The sequence below is a fragment of the Malaclemys terrapin genome, chromosome 23 (assembly GCF_027887155.1).
Source record: "Malaclemys terrapin pileata isolate rMalTer1 chromosome 23, rMalTer1.hap1, whole genome shotgun sequence".
Lineage (NCBI taxonomy): Eukaryota > Metazoa > Chordata > Testudines > Emydidae > Malaclemys > Malaclemys terrapin.
Genome location: NC_071527.1, coordinates 11,666,562 through 11,678,638, shown reverse-complemented (window position 1 = coordinate 11,678,638; position 12,077 = coordinate 11,666,562).

The following is a 12,077-nucleotide window of genomic DNA, read 5'->3' as shown; positions in this document are numbered from 1 at the left end:
TGTTAGAGGGGTAGGTACAGGGGCAGGGAGATGGGGATAAAGGGGCGTGTACAGGGGTATGTAGGGATGGTTGGTTAGAGGGGTAGGTGCAGGGGCAGGGAGATGGGGATAAAGGGGCGTGTACGGGGTATGTAGGGATGGTTGGTTAGAGGGGTAGGTACAAGGGCAGGGAGATGGGGATAAAGGGGCGTGTACAGGGGTAGGTAGGGATGGTTGGTTAGAGGGGTAGGTGCAGGGGCAGGGAGATGGGGATAAAGGGGCGTGTACGGGGTATGTAGGGATGGTTGGTTAGAGGGGTAGGTACAAGGGCAGGGAGATGGGGATAAAGGGGCGTGTACAGGGGTAGGTAGGGATGATTGGTTAGAGGGGTAGGTACAGGGATAGGTAGGAATGGTTGGTTAGAGGGGTGGGTACAGGGGCAGGGAGATGGGGATAAAGGGGCGTGTACAGGGGTAGGTAGGGATGGTTGGTTAGAGGGGTAGGTACAAGGGCAGGGAGATGGGGATAAAGGGGCGTGTACAGGGGTAGGTAGGGATGGTTGGTTAGAGGGGTAGGTACAGGGGCAGGGAGATGGGGATAAAGGGGCGTGTACAGGGATAGGTAGGAATGGTTGGTTAGAGGGGTAGGTACAAGGGCAGGGAGATGGGGATAAAGGGGCGTGTACGGGATATGTAGGGATGGTTGGTTAGAGGGGTAGGTACAAGGGCAGGGAGATGGGGATAAAGGGGCGTGTACAGGGGTATGTAGGGATGGTTGGTTAGAGGGGTAGGTACAGGGGCAGGGAGATGGGGATAAAGGGGCGTGTATGGGGTATATAGGGATGGTTGGTTAGAGGGGTAGGTACAGGGGCAGGGAGATGGGGATAAAGGGGCGTGTACGGGGTATGTAGGGATGGTTGGTTAGAGGGGTAGGTACAGGGGCAGTGAGATGGGGATAAAGGGGCGTGTATGGGGTATATAGGGATGGTTGGTTAGAGGGGTAGGTACAGGGGCAGGGAGATGGGGATAAAGGGGCGTGTACGGGGTATGTAGGGATGGTTGGTTAGAGGGGTAGGTAGCAGGGAGATGGGGATAAAGGGGCGTGTACGGGGTAGGTAGGGATGGTTGGTTAGAGGGGTAGGTACAAGGGCAGGGAGATGGGGATAAAGGGGGCGTGTACAGGGGTAGGTAGGGATGGTTGGTTAGAGGGGTGGGTACAAGGGCAGGGAGATGGGGATAAAGGGGCGTGTACGGGGTATGTAGGGATGGTTGGTTAGAGGGGTAGGTACAGGGGCAGGGAGATGGGGATAAAGGGGCGTGTACAGGGGTATGTAGGGATGGTTGGTTAGAGGGGTAGGTACAGGGGCAGGGAGATGGGGATAAAGGGGCGTGTACGGGGTATGTAGGGATGGTTGGTTAGAGGGGTAGGTACAGGGGCAGGGAGATGGGGATAAAGGGGCGTGTACAGGGGTATGTAGGGATGGTTGGTTAGAGGGGTAGGTACAGGGGCAGGGAGATGGGGATAAAGGGGCGTGTATGGGGTATATAGGGATGGTTGCTTAGAGGGGTAGGTACAGGGGCAGGGAGATGGGGATAAAGGGGCGTGTACGGGGTATGTAGGGATGGTTGGTTAGAGGGGTAGGTACAAGGGCAGGGAGATGGGGATAAAGGGGCGTGTACAGGGGTATGTAGGGATGGTTGGTTAGAGGGGTAGGTACAGGGGCAGGGAGATGGGGATAAAGGGGCGTGTACGGGGGTATGTAGGGATGGTTGGTTAGAGGGGGTAGGTACAGGGGTAGGTAGGGATGGTTGGTTAGAGGGGTAGGTACAGGGGTAGGTAGGGATGGTTGGTTAGAGGGGTGGGTACAGGGGCAGGGAGATGGGGATAAAGGGGCCTGTACAGGGGTAGGTAGGGATGGTTGGTTAGAGGGGTAGGTACAAGGGCAGGGAGATGGGGATAAAGGGGCGTGTACAGGGATAGGTAGGAATGGTTGGTTAGAGGGGTAGGTACAAGGGCAGGGAGATGGGGATAAAGGGACGTGTACGGGATATGTAGGGATGGTTGGTTAGAGGGGTAGGTACAAGGGCAGGGAGATGGGGATAAAGGGGCGTGTACAGGGGTATGTAGGGATGGTTGGTTAGAGGGGTAGGTACAGGGGCAGGGATAGGGGGATAAAGGGGCGTGTACGGGGTATGTAGGGATGGTTGGTTAGAGGGGTAGGTACAGGGGCAGGGAGATGGGGATAAAGGGGCGTGTATGGGGTATATAGGGATTGTTGGTTAGAGGGGTAGGTACAGGGGCAGGGAGATGGGGATAAAGGGGCGTGTACGGGGTATGTAGGGATGGTTGGTTAGAGGGGTAGGTACAGGGGCAGGGAGATGGGGATAAAGGGGCGTGTACGGGGGTATGTAGGGATGGTTGGTTAGAGGGGTAGGTACAGGGGTAGGTAGGGATGGTTGGTTAGAGGGGTAGGTACAGGGGCAGGGAGATGGGGATAAAGGGGCGTGTACAGGGGTATATAGGGATGGTTGGTTAGAGGGGTAGGTACAGGGGCAGGGAGATGGGGATAAAGGGGCGTGTACGGGGTATGTAGGGATGGTTGGTTAGAGGGGTAGGTAGCAGGGAGATGGGGATAAAGGGGCGTGTACGGGGTAGGTAGGGATGGTTGGTTAGAGGGGTAGGTACAAGGGCAGGGAGATGGGGATAAAGGGGCGTGTACAGGGGTAGGTAGGGATGGTTGGTTAGAGGGGTGGGTACAAGGGCAGGGAGATGGGGATAAAGGGGCGTGTACGGGGTATGTAGGGATGGTTGGTTAGAGGGGTAGGTACAGGGGCAGGGAGATGGGGATAAAGGGGCGTGTACAGGGGTATGTAGGGATGGTTGGTTAGAGGGGTAGGTACAGGGGCAGGGAGATGGGGATAAAGGGGCGTGTACGGGGTATGTAGGGATGGTTGGTTAGAGGGGTAGGTACAGGGGCAGGGAGATGGGGATAAAGGGGCGTGTACAGGGGTATGTAGGGATGGTTGGTTAGAGGGGTAGGTACAGGGGCAGGGAGATGGGGATAAAGGGGCGTGTATGGGGTATATAGGGATGGTTGGTTAGAGGGGTAGGCACAGGGGCAGGGAGATGGGGATAAAGGGGCGTGTACGGGGTATGTAGGGATGGTTGGTTAGAGGGGTAGGTACAAGGGCAGGGAGATGGGGATAAAGGGGCGTGTACAGGGGTATGTAGGGATGGTTGGTTAGAGGGGTAGGTACAGGGGCAGGGAGATGGGGATAAAGGGGCGTGTACGGGGGTATGTAGGGATGGTTGGTTAGAGGGGTAGGTACAGGGGTAGGTAGGGATGGTTGGTTAGAGGGGTAGGTACAGGGGCAGGGAGATGGGGATAAAGGGGCGTGTACAGGGGTATGTAGGGATGGTTGGTTAGAGGGGTAGGTACAGGGGCAGGGAGATGGGGATAAAGGGGCGTGTGCAGGGGTAGGTAGGGATGGTTGGTTAGAGGGGTAGGTACAGGGGCAGGGAGATGGGGATAAAGGGGCGTGTACGGGGTAGGTAGGGATGGTTGGTTAGAGGGGTGGGTACAGGGGCAGGGAGATGGGGATAAAGGGGCGTGTACGGGGTATGTAGGGATGGTTGGTTAGAGGGGTAGGTACAGGGGCAGGGAGATGGGGATAAAGGGGCGTGTACAGGGGTAGGTAGGGATTGTTGGTTAGAGGGGTGGGTACAGGGGCAGGGAGATGGGGATAAAGGGGCGTGTACGGGGTATGTAGGGATGGTTGGTTAGAGGGGTAGGTACAAGGGCAGGGAGATGGGGATAAAGGGGCGTGTACAGGGGTAGGTAGGGATGGTTGGTTAGAGGGGTAGGTACAAGGGCAGGGAGATGGGGATAAAGGGGCGTGTACAGGGGTAGGTAGGGATGGTTGGTTAGAGGGGTAGGTACAGGGGCAGGGAGATGGGGATAAAGGGGCGTGTACAGGGGTATGTAGGGATGGTTGGTTAGAGGGGTAGGTGCAGGGGCAGGGAGATGGGGATAAAGGGGCGTGTACGGGGTATGTAGGGATGGTTGGTTAGAGGGGTAGGTACAAGGGCAGGGAGATGGGGATAAAGGGGCGTGTACAGGGGTAGGTAGGGATGGTTGGTTAGAGGGGTAGGTACAGGGATAGGTAGGAATGGTTGGTTAGAGGGGTGGGTACAGGGGCAGGGAGATGGGGATAAAGGGGCGTGTACAGGGGTAGGTAGGGATGGTTGGTTAGAGGGGTAGGTACAAGGGCAGGGAGATGGGGATAAAGGGGCGTGTACAGGGATAGGTAGGAATGGTTGGTTAGAGGGGTAGGTACAAGGGCAGGGAGATGGGGATAAAGGGGCGTGTACGGGATATGTAGGGATGGTTGGTTAGAGGGGTAGGTACAAGGGCAGGGAGATGGGGATAAAGGGGCGTGTACAGGGGTATGTAGGGATGGTTGGTTAGAGGGGTAGGTACAGGGGCAGGGAGATGGGGATAAAGGGGCGTGTATGGGGTATATAGGGATGGTTGGTTAGAGGGGTAGGTATAGGGGCAGGGAGATGGGGATAAAGGGGCGTGTACGGGGTATGTAGGGAAGGTTGGTTAGAGGGGTAGGTACAGGGGCAGGGAGATGGGGATAAAGGGGCGTGTATGGGGTATATAGGGATGTTTGGTTAGAGGGGTAGGTACAGGGGCAGGGAGATGGGGATAAAGGGGCGTGTACGGGGTATGTAGGGATGGTTGGTTAGAGGGGTAGGTAGCAGGGAGATGGGGATAAAGGGGCGTGTACGGGGTAGGTAGGGATGGTTGGTTAGAGGGGTAGGTACAAGGGCAGAGAGATGGGGATAAAGGGGCGTGTACAGGGGTAGGTAGGGATGGTTGGTTAGAGGGGTGGGTACAAGGGCAGGGAGATGGGGATAAAGGGGCGTGTACGGGGTATGTAGGGATGGTTGGTTAGAGGAGTGTGTACAGGGGTAGGTAGGGATGGTTGGTTAGAGGGGTAGGTACAGGGGCAGGGAGATGGGGATAAAGGGGCGTATACGGGGTAGGTAGGGATGGTTGGTTAGAGGGGTAGGTACAAGGGCAGGGAGATGGGGATAAAGGGGCGTGTACGGGGTATGTAGGGATGGTTGGTTAGAGGGGTAGGTACAGGGGCAGGGAGATGGGGATAAAGGGGCGTGTACAGGGGTATGTAGGGATGGTTGGTTAGAGGGGTAGGTACAAGGGCAGGGAGATGGGGATAAAGGGGCGTGTACGGGGTATGTAGGGATGGTTGGTTAGAGGGGTAGGTACAGGGGCAGGGAGCTGGGGATAAAGGGGCGTGTACAGGGATAGGTAGGGATGGTTGGTTAGAGGGGTAGGTACAGGGGCAGGGATATGGGGATAAAGGGGCGTGTATGGGGTATATAGGGATGGTTGGTTAGAGGGGTAGGTACAAGGGCAGGGAGATGGGGATAAAGGGGCGTGTACGGGGTATGTAGGGATGGTTGGTTAGAGGGGTAGGTACAGGGGCAGGGAGATGGGGATAAAGGGGCGTGTACAGGGGTAGGTAGGGATGGTTGGTTAGAGGGGTAGGTACAGGGGCAGGGAGCTGGGCATAAAGGGGCATGTACGGGGTATATAGGGATGGTTGGTTAGAGGGGTAGGTACAGGGGCAGGTAGATGGGGATAAAGGGGCGTGTACAGGGGTAGGTAGGAATGGTTGGTTAGAGGGGTAGGTACAGGGGCAGGGAGATGGGGATAAAGGGGCGTGTACGGGGTATGTAGGGATGGTTGGTTAGAGGGGTAGGTACAGGGGTAGGTAGGGATGGTTGGTTAGAGGGGGAGGTACAGGGGCAGGGAGATGGGGATAAAGGGGCGTGTACGGGGTATGTAGGGATGGTTGGTTAGAGGGGTAGGTACAGGGGCAGGGAGATGGGGATAAAGGGGCGTGTACAGGGGTATGTAGGGATGGTTGGTTAGAGGGGTAGGTACAAGGGCAGGGAGATGGGGATAAAGGGGCGTGTACGGGGTATGTAGGGATGGTTGGTTAGAGGGGTAGGTACAGGGGCAGGGACATGGGGATAAAGGGGCGTGTACAGGGGTAGGTAGGGATGGTTGGTTAGAGGGGTAGGTACAGGGGCAGGGAGATGGGGATAAAGGGGCGTGTACAGGGGTATATAGGGATGGTTGGTTAGAGGGGTAGGTACAGGGGCAGGGATATGGGGATAAAGGGGCGTGTATGGGGTATATAGGGATGGTTGGTTAGAGGGGTAGGTACAAGGGCAGGGAGATGGGGATAAAGGGGCGTGTACGGGGTATGTAGGGATGGTTGGTTAGAGGGGTAGGTACAGGGGTATGTAGGGATGGTTGGTTAGAGGGGTAGGTACAGGGGCAGGGAGATGGGGATAAAGGGGCGTGTACGGGATATGTAGGGATGGTTGGTTAGAGGGGTAGGTACAAGGGCAGGGAGATGGGGATAAAGGGGCGTGTACAGGGGTATGTAGGGATGGTTGGTTAGAGGGGTAGGTACAGGGGCAGGGATAGGGGGATAAAGGGGCGTGTACGGGGTATGTAGGGATGGTTGGTTAGAGGGGTAGGTACAGGGGCAGGGAGATGGGGATAAAGGGGCGTGTACGGGGTATGTAGGGAAGGTTGGTTAGAGGGGTAGGTACAGGGGCAGGGAGATGGGGATAAAGGGGCGTGTATGGGGTATATAGGGATGGTTGGTTAGAGGGGTAGGTACAGGGGCAGGGAGATGGGGATAAAGGGGCGTGTACGGGGTATGTAGGGATGGTTGGTTAGAGGGGTAGGTAGCAGGGAGATGGGGATAAAGGGGCGTGTACGGGGTAGGTAGGGATGGTTGGTTAGAGGGGTAGGTACAAGGGCAGGGAGATGGGGATAAAGGGGCGTGTACAGGGGTAGGTAGGGATGGTTGGTTAGAGGGGTGGGTACAAGGGCAGGGAGATGGGGATAAAGGGGCGTGTACGGGGTATGTAGGGATGGTTGGTTAGAGGAGTGTGTACAGGGGTAGGTAGGGATGGTTGGTTAGAGGGGTAGGTACAGGGGCAGGGAGATGGGGATAAAGGGGCATGTACGGGGTATGTAGGGATGGTTGGTTAGAGGGGTAGGTACAGGGGCAGGGAGATGGGGATAAAGGGGCGTGTACAGGGGTAGGTAGGGATGGTTGGTTAGAGGGGTGGGTACAGGGGCAGGGAGATGGGGATAAAGGGGCGTGTACGGGGTATGTAGGGATGGTTGGTTAGAGGGGTAGGTACAAGGGCAGGGAGATGGGGATAAAGGGGCGTGTACAGGGGTAGGTAGGGATGGTTGGTTAGAGGGGTAGGTACAGGGGCAGGGAGATGGGGATAAAGGGGCGTGTACAGGGGTATGTAGGGATGGTTGGTTAGAGGGGTAGGTGCAGGGGCAGGGAGATGGGGATAAAGGGGCGTGTACGGGGTATGTAGGGATGGTTGGCTAGAGGGGTAGGTACAAGGGCAGGGAGATGGGGATAAAGGGGCGTGTACAGGGGTAGGTAGGGATGGTTGGTTAGAGGGGTAGGTACAGGGGCAGGGAGATGGGGATAAAGGGGCGTGTACAGGGGTATGTAGGGATGGTTGGTTAGAGGGGTAGGTGCAGGGGCAGGGAGATGGGGATAAAGGGGCGTGTACGGGGTATGTAGGGATGGTTGGTTAGAGGGGTAGGTACAAGGGCAGGGAGATGGGGATAAAGGGGCGTGTACAGGGGTAGGTAGGGATGGTTGGTTAGAGGGGTAGGTACAGGGATAGGTAGGAATGGTTGGTTAGAGGGGTGGGTACAGGGGCAGGGAGATGGGGATAAAGGGGCGTGTACAGGGATAGGTAGGAATGGTTGGTTAGAGGGGTAGGTACAAGGGCAGGGAGATGGGGATAAAGGGACGTGTACGGGATATGTAGGGATGGTTGGTTAGAGGGGTAGGTACAAGGGCAGGGAGATGGGGATAAAGGGGCGTGTACAGGGGTATGTAGGGATGGTTGGTTAGAGGGGTAGGTACAGGGGCAGGGATAGGGGGATAAAGGGGCGTGTACGGGGTATGTAGGGATGGTTGGTTAGAGGGGTAGGTACAGGGGCAGGGAGATGGGGATAAAGGGGCGTGTATGGGGTATATAGGGATTGTTGGTTAGAGGGGTAGGTACAGGGGCAGGGAGATGGGGATAAAGGGGCGTGTACGGGGTATGTAGGGATGGTTGGTTAGAGGGGTAGGTACAGGGGCAGGGAGATGGGGATAAAGGGGCGTGTACGGGGGTATGTAGGGATGGTTGGTTAGAGGGGTAGGTACAGGGGTAGGTAGGGATGGTTGGTTAGAGGGGTAGGTACAGGGGCAGGGAGATGGGGATAAAGGGGCGTGTACAGGGGTATATAGGGATGGTTGGTTAGAGGGGTAGGTACAGGGGCAGGGAGATGGGGATAAAGGGGCGTGTACGGGGTATGTACGGATGGTTGGTTAGAGGGGTAGGTAGCAGGGAGATGGGGATAAAGGGGCGTGTACGGGGTAGGTAGGGATGGTTGGTTAGAGGGGTAGGTACAAGGGCAGGGAGCTGGGGATAAAGGGGCGTGTACAGGGGTAGGTAGGGATGGTTGGTTAGAGGGGTGGGTACAAGGGCAGGGAGATGGGGATAAAGGGGCGTGTACGGGGTATGTAGGGATTTTTGGTTAGAGGGGTAGGTACAGGGGCAGGGAGATGGGGATAAAGGGGCGTGTACAGGGGTATGTAGGGATGGTTGGTTAGAGGGGTAGGTACAGGGGCAGGGAGATGGGGATAAAGGGACGTGTACGGGGTATGTAGGGATGGTTGGTTAGAGGGGTAGGTACAGGGGCAGGGAGATGGGGATAAAGGGGCGTGTACAGGGGTATGTAGGGATGGTTGGTTAGAGGGGTAGGTACAGGGGCAGGGAGATGGGGATAAAGGGGCGTGTACGGGGTATGTAGGGATGGTTGGTTAGAGGGGTAGGTACAAGGGCAGGGAGATGGGGATAAAGGGGCGTGTACAGGGGTACGTAGGGATGGTTGGTTAGAGGGGTAGGTACAGGGGCAGGGAGATGGGGATAAAGGGGCGTGTACGGGGGTATGTAGGGATGGTTGGTTAGAGGGGTAGGTACAGGGGTAGGTAGGGATGGTTGGTTAGAGGGGTAGGTACAGGGGCAGGGAGATGGGGATAAAGGGGCGTGTACAGGGGTATGTAGGGATGGTTGGTTAGAGGGGTAGGTACAGGGGCAGGGAGATGGGGATAAAGGGGCGTGTACAGGGGTAGGTAGGGATGGTTGGTTAGAGGGGTAGGTACAGGGGCAGGGAGATGGGGATAAAGGGGCGTGTACGGGGTAGGTAGGGATGGTTGGTTAGAGGGGTGGGTACAGGGGCAGGGAGATGGGGATAAAGGGGCGTGTACGGGGTATGTAGGGATGGTTGGTTAGAGGGGTAGGTACAGGGGCAGGGAGATGGGGATAAAGGGGAGTGTACAGGGGTAGGTAGGGATTGTTGGTTAGAGGGGTGGGTACAGGGGCAGGGAGATGGGGATAAAGGGGCGTGTACGGGGTATGTAGGGATGGTTGGTTAGAGGGGTAGGTACAAGGGCAGGGAGATGGGGATAAAGGGGCGTGTACAGGGGTAGGTAGGGATGGTTGGTTAGAGGGGTAGGTACAAGGGCAGGGAGATGGGGATAAAGGGGCGTGTACAGGGGTAGGTAGGGATGGTTGGTTAGAGGGGTAGGTACAGGGGCAGGGAGATGGGGATAAAGGGGCGTGTACAGGGGTATGTAGGGATGGTTGGTTAGAGGGGTAGGTGCAGGGGCAGGGAGATGGGGATAAAGGGGCGTGTACGGGGTATGTAGGGATGGTTGGTTAGAGGGGTAGGTACAAGGGCAGGGAGATGGGGATAAAGGGGCGTGTACAGGGGTAGGTAGGGATGGTTGGTTAGAGGGGTAGGTACAGGGATAGGTAGGAATGGTTGGTTAGAGGGGTGGGTACAGGGGCAGGGAGATGGGGATAAAGGGGCGTGTACAGGGGTAGGTAGGGATGGTTGGTTAGAGGGGTAGGTACAAGGGCAGGGAGATGGGGATAAAGGGGCGTGTACAGGGATAGGTAGGAATGGTTGGTTAGAGGGGTAGGTACAAGGGCAGGGAGATGGGGATAAAGGGGCGTGTACGGGATATGTAGGGATGGTTGGTTAGAGGGGTAGGTACAAGGGCAGGGAGATGGGGATAAAGGGGCGTGTACAGGGGTATGTAGGGATGGTTGGTTAGAGGGGTAGGTACAGGGGCAGGGAGATGGGGATAAAGGGGCGTGTATGGGGTATATAGGGATGGTTGGTTAGAGGGGTAGGTACAGGGGCAGGGAGATGGGGATAAAGGGGCGTGTACGGGGTATGTAGGGAAGGTTGGTTAGAGGGGTAGGTACAGGGGCAGGGAGATGGGGATAAAGGGGCGTGTATGGGGTATATAGGGATGGTTGGTTAGAGGGGTAGGTACAGGGGCAGGGAGATGGGGATAAAGGGGCGTGTACGGGGTATGTAGGGATGGTTGGTTAGAGGGGTAGGTAGCAGGGAGATGGGGATAAAGGGGCGTGTACGGGGTAGGTAGGGATGGCTGGTTAGAGGGGTAGGTACAAGGGCAGAGAGATGGGGATAAAGGGGCGTGTACAGGGGTAGGTAGGGATGGTTGGTTAGAGGGGTGGGTACAAGGGCAGGGAGATGGGGATAAAGGGGCGTGTACGGGGTATGTAGGGATGGTTGGTTAGAGGAGTGTGTACAGGGGTAGGTAGGGATGGTTGGTTAGAGGGGTAGGTACAGGGGCAGGGAGATGGGGATAAAGGGGCGTATACGGGGTAGGTAGGGATGGTTGGTTAGAGGGGTAGGTACAAGGGCAGGGAGATGGGGATAAAGGGGCGTGTACGGGGTATGTAGGGATGGTTGGTTAGAGGGGTAGGTACAGGGGCAGGGAGATGGGGATAAAGGGGCGTGTACAGGGGTATGTAGGGATGGTTGGTTAGAGGGGTAGGTACAAGGGCAGGGAGATGGGGATAAAGGGGCGTGTACGGGGTATGTAGGGATGGTTGGTTAGAGGGGTAGGTACAGGGGCAGGGAGCTGGGGATAAAGGGGCGTGTACAGGGATAGGTAGGGATGGTTGGTTAGAGGGGTAGGTACAGGGGCAGGGATATGGGGATAAAGGGGCGTGTATGGGGTATATAGGGATGGTTGGTTAGAAGGGTAGGTACAAGGGCAGGGAGATGGGGATAAAGGGGCGTGTACAGGGGTAGGTAGGGATGGTTGGTTAGAGGGGTAGGTACAGGGGCAGGGAGCTGGGGATAAAGGGGCATGTACGGGGTATATAGGGATGGTTGGTTAGAGGGGTAGGTACAGGGGCAGGTAGATGGGGATAAAGGGGCGTGTACAGGGGTAGGTAGGAATGGTTGGTTAGAGGGGTAGGTACAGGGGCAGGGAGATGGGGATAAAGGGGCGTGTACGGGGTATGTAGGGATGGTTGGTTAGAGGGGTAGGTACAGGGGTAGGTAGGGATGGTTGGTTAGAGGGGGAGGTACAGGGGCAGGGAGATGGGGATAAAGGGGCGTGTACGGGGTATGTAGGGATGGTTGGTTAGAGGGGTAGGTACAGGGGCAGGGAGATGGGGATAAAGGGGCGTGTACAGGGGTATGTAGGGATGGTTGGTTAGAGGGGTAGGTACAAGGGCAGGGAGATGGGGATAAAGGGGCGTGTACGGGGTATGTAGGGATGGTTGGTTAGAGGGGTAGGTACAGGGGCAGGGACATGGGGATAAAGGGGCGTGTACAGGGGTAGGTAGGGATGGTTGGTTAGAGGGGTAGGTACAAGGGCAGGGAGATGGGGATAAAGGGGCGTGTACAGGGGTAGGTAGGGATGGTTGGTTAGAGGGGTGGGTACAAGGGCAGGGAGATGGGGATAAAGGGGCGTGTACGGGGTATGTAGGGATGGTTGGTTAGAGGAGTGTGTACAGGGGTAGGTAGGGATGGTTGGTTAGAGGGGTAGGTACAGGGGCAGGGAGATGGGGATAAAGGGGCATGTACGGGGTATGTAGGGATGGTTGGTTAGAGGGGTAGGTACAGGGGC